Source organism: Littorina saxatilis, linkage group LG9, assembly GCF_037325665.1.
Source record: "Littorina saxatilis isolate snail1 linkage group LG9, US_GU_Lsax_2.0, whole genome shotgun sequence".
Taxonomy (NCBI): Eukaryota; Metazoa; Mollusca; class Gastropoda; order Littorinimorpha; family Littorinidae; genus Littorina; species Littorina saxatilis.
Genome location: NC_090253.1, coordinates 50,027,187 through 50,032,302, shown reverse-complemented (window position 1 = coordinate 50,032,302; position 5,116 = coordinate 50,027,187). Strand labels below are relative to the sequence as shown.

General features: G+C 34.7%; 1 long non-coding RNA gene across 1 annotated transcript; it reads right to left on the bottom strand.

Annotated features, from left to right (window-relative positions):
* Positions 1-892: 892 nt before the first annotated feature.
* On the bottom strand, positions 893-3,602 carry LOC138976360 (uncharacterized). Its single transcript, XR_011458960.1, has 2 exons — positions 2,300-3,602; positions 893-1,686 (listed from the first exon to the last, which is right to left on the bottom strand). It is a non-coding gene; the product is annotated as an uncharacterized lncRNA (long non-coding RNA).
* Positions 3,603-5,116: the final 1,514 nt, after the last annotated feature.

Genomic DNA, 5,116 nt, shown 5'->3' with positions numbered 1-5,116 from the left:
AAATCCGAGTATGTAATCCTTCAAAAATACAAAACCCTGCATCAAATAAACTTGGAAAACAATACACAGAGACTCTAAGAAACAAATCAACACAATATATTAAGCGATTACTTCCCTTTGGTTATTTGATACAATATATTAAAACAAATTTTTACCTGATTTAGGAATAAAACATTTGGAAATCATGAGCATGAAAATCTGGCTTTTGTGATGGAAAGTCTGATTCTTAAAGAGGCAGAATCAGCAAAAATGCTAATGGAAACAAAACGTGCTTTAAGTAATAATTGTAGCTTGGACTACTTAAAAACAAACCACACTGCTAAGCCTAAAAAACCCATTAAAATAAACAAATAACATTCACATACATCATATAATATTGTATCTCTAATTCCTTTCTAAATATACAAAAGGACACAACATTCCTGACAATTCGAACACATTGGTTCGAGACTCTGGAATAACCCAAGGGAAGTAATCCTGTCATTCCATTTGTCAAGAAAAAGCACAGTTTCTCTCCTTACATTAGATTGGGTTTTTTTTTTCTCTTCTATATATATATATACGACTAGTGTCTGTCCGTCTGTTCGCGATGCACGGCCAAAGTTCTCGATGGATCTGTTTCAAATTTGGTGGGCATATTCAGGTACACCCGGGACACAACCTGGTCGATGAGATATTTTAACACGTGCTCTCAGCGCGCAGCGCTGTGCGCGCTGAACCGATTTTTTTGTGTGTCTGGATCCACTACCAATAACTCTTCCTTATCTTCTCCAGTGTTTTCAGCCGCGATTATCTCCCTTCCTCCGTGTGGCAAAGCCGGGTCCCAGGCGCAGCCTGGTATTCGGCTCTACTTCTTCCCGGCGAAGCCGGTACCCGACGAAGCGGGTAATCATCTAGTTTGAAATACATGTATTACAACACCACAACAGCACCACTATCGTAAAACAAAATGTATATAAAGAGCTATACATTCACTACACGACAACAAAATAAATGTGCCCCTCAAAATGTCTGGGCCCTACTGACACTTTCACATTTATAACCATATTTTCAATTTCATTTCGAATCTTTAATTATGTGCGGAAATATACACTATTACTTAACACTTGAAAAACATGTTCTCTACTTGGTTCTTTATTGTATACAAAAAAACTTACATATTATCTTATTTTTTCTAAGATACAACACTCGTATGCAGTCAAGCAAGTCGGCTTATTGTGTATAATATAACACACACACTGTCATACTGCCTTATGAAATGTTCTGTTGCTCTCTACCTTTCTTTCTTTCTTTCTTTATTTGGTGTTTAACGTCGTTTTCAACCGTTCAAGGTTATATCGCGACGGGGAAAGGGGGGGGGATGGGATAGAGCCACTTGTTAATTGTTTCTTGTTCACAAAAGCACTAATAAAAAAATTGCTCCAGGGGCTTGCAACGTAGTACAATATATGACCTTACTGGGAGAATGCAAGTTTCCAGTACAAAGGACTTAACATTTCTTACATACTGCTTGACTAAAATCTTTACAAACATTGACTATATTCTATACAAGAAACACTTAACAAGGGTAAAAGGAGAAACAGAATCCGTTAGTCGCCTCTTACGACATGCTGGGGAGCATCGGGTAAATTCTTCCCCCAAACCCGCGGGGGGTTGCTCTCTTCCAGAACTATATCAACACCACACCTTTCTTTCTTTATTTGGTGTTTAACGTCGTTTTCAACCACGAAGGTTATATCGCGACGAGGGAAAGGGGGAGATGGGATAGGGGAAAGGGGGGAGATGGGATAGAGCCACTTTTTAAGTGTTTCTTGTTCACAAAAGCACTAATCAAAAAATTGCTCCAGGGGCTTGCAACGTAGTACAATATATGACCTTACTGGGAGAATGCAAGTTTCCAGTACAAAGGACTAAACATTTCTTACATACTGCTTGACTAAAATCTTTACAAACATTGACTATATTCTATACAAGAACCACTTAACAAGGGTTAAAGGAGACACAGAATCCGTTAGTCGCCTCATACGACATGCGGGGTGCAGAGAAATAAGGATGTGGAAAAGAAGACTTTTGGTAAGTGACAACAAGAAAAGAATTGGAAAACTGCAGGGAATAGTAGGGAGAGTTTTCTTGGAAGGAAATATAGGTGAAAGGACTGGTAAGGCAGAAATAAGACAAAAGAAGAGAAGAAACAGAACCGTTAGTCGCCTCTTACGACATGCTGGGTAGCATCGGGTAAATTCTTTCTAGTCCCAACCAATATGGGACTCCCCCTAACCCGCGGGGGGTAACACCACACCAATTTCTACAACATACAACACGTAATTAAAGACGTAATACTTAATCGTTTAACAAGATCAACAGTTCAAATGAGGTTCAGTCCAATACAAACGTGTCAAACGTAACATTGATTTCACTATATAATCGTCTAACAAATAACGTTTTCGCATGGCACTTTTGAAAACTACAAATGTAGGTACAACCTTCGCGTATTTACATTTATAGATACAAAAAATATATAAAAAAATTGGCATTTAATATTATAGAATCAAAACTTAACAACTTTTAAGAGATTGGTCTGTACCAAACAACTTTTTTTTCGTTTAACGAAACGCTACCAGCGTTATGGCACTATCTCTTAACAAATTCTAACAAATCATTCCAAAATAAACGTACAGACTGACACCTCAACAGACAGTGTTGAATATTATCTCTCTCTTCTCAACATAAATGACACAATACATCATTGGCAACTCCGTCGCGATATAACCTTCGCGGTTGAAAACGACGTTAAACACCAATTAACGAAAGAAAGAAAGAATCATTGGCAACTCCCATCTGTTTCAATGCAACATTAGTTGCCAACATTCTGTGCAGCACTCTGATTTGGAACCACTTTAATTTCACCTCTGGTATTTTATTTTTATATACAAAAACCGATTTCCAATCAATATCCCCTTCCAGTTTACTTTCCCACTGTATACAACAATTTGAACGCTTTCTGTTCTGTATTAATTTATCATTATAAATTGTTGCTCCTTTTACTTGAGAATGAATACTTTATACAGACCTATTTCAGCCATCAGCCATACTATTATTCTCCAAAGCAATATCAAAACTTGTTTAATTGCCTTAATACATCAGTCGGCCTTGGTCAATACATATGAAACAAAAGACGATATGCTCCCCCTCGGACCGACAAAAAACCTGGTCTTTCAACAACCCATCAAACATCTTATAATATATCTTTTTCTGCATGTTCTTTAAGCCTCTACAATTTACTCAAGCAACCGTAATCTTATCCATGAAATCTACCCGCAATAAGCAATAATAGGGCACATTTTCAACCAGTGACTTAATACATTAATAACACATCAATAGACAGCAACATGCTTTCATAATAAACGAATTCAATCTCTCGAAACTCCTTACATTCTCTTAAACACGAAACATACAAACACAAACTCTTTCTTCTACAACTCACCACGTGAGCACACACACTCCAAACATGACAGACACAGACCCATTCGCTCGTCTTTCGCATGCTTTTCACTATGGCATTCCGTTTGTCAAATAATTATTTGGATACTTTTTCATGTTTTTTTCACCAGTTTTAGCTAAATAATCATTATTTAGAAGCTCATGTGCTAAATAAGTAATTGTTTATAAACAATGTAAAAAAATTCTAAATAATTTTTTGTTTACGTAAACCATTCATTGTTTACCTAAACAATTCATTGTTTACGTAAATAATTCATTGTTTACGTAAATAATTCGTTGTTTACGTAAATAATGTATTGTTTACACAAATAATCACTTATTTCACAAAATAATATTTTTTGGGTGGATAAAGTGAGCAGTTGCTAAATAAATCATTGTTTACCTATATAATGCATTATTTAGCAGATTCGCTAAATAATGAAAACTGCTTTCCCTAAACAATTCATTGTTTAGGGAAATCAGTTTTCATTATTTAGGGGAATCAAGAATTGACTTCTAAGCTTCATTTTTTGTGTGTGTGTATATACTATAATTCAATACAAGGTATCTCCGAACATTATTTATCAGAAAATGTTCGTAAATTTGTTTATAACAGCAATTTCGGCTTGTAAAATAAGCAAAATAATATCCAAACAACAGCTATTTTAAGATAAGAGTGTGTGGAGAGACCTTGTATTCAATTATAGTAATCACTGAAAGACATAAAACTTAGTTCAGAAGCGAATCCTAGAAACCCCTAAATAATGGAAAATGTGTTGGCTAAACAATTCATTGTTTACGTAAATAATTCATTGTTTACGTAAATAATGATTTATTTAGCAACATTGCTGATTGTTTATAAACAATGTAATATAAGTCTAAATAATATATTGTTTACGTAAAGAATATATTATTTAGACGTATTTTACATTGTTTGTAAACAATCAGCAATGTTTCTAAATAAATCATTATTTACGTAAACAATGAATTATTTACGTAAACAATGAATTGTTTAGATAAATAATTAATGGTTTACGTAAAGAAAAAAATATTTAGAATTGTTTTACATTGTTTATAAACAATTACTTATTTAGCACATGAGCTTCTAAATAATGATTATTTAGCTAAAACTGGTGAAAAAAACACGAAAGAGTATCCAAATAATTATTTGACAAATGGAATGCCATATTTCACTTATATTAGCCTCAATCTGAAAATCCTCACTATTCATTCTCGTGACGCGTGTTAAGGCTGCACACGCATAAACCAATCACAATGTGGCACAGGCGACTGACATCAAATGAAAATGGTATAACAAACTCAGTACTGTCAAGGCAAAGAGAACAGCCAAACATAAGCACGGGCAAAGATATTGCAAGCAAAAGTACACATATTGAACATTATAATGATAATACGAGAATTTATAAAGCGCACATATCTCACCACAAGGCGACTCATATACATTCGTTCGCATAAACAACTCAAGCATACTCATATACACTTACGCATAAATTACATGAAGATGACAAGGCAACAGCACAAACAGAGACACGGCACTCAAAAGTAAGCATGACAAAGAAAAGAAAATTTCAAACAATAATTATGTACATGGCTATTTACAACTGTTCTGATTTAG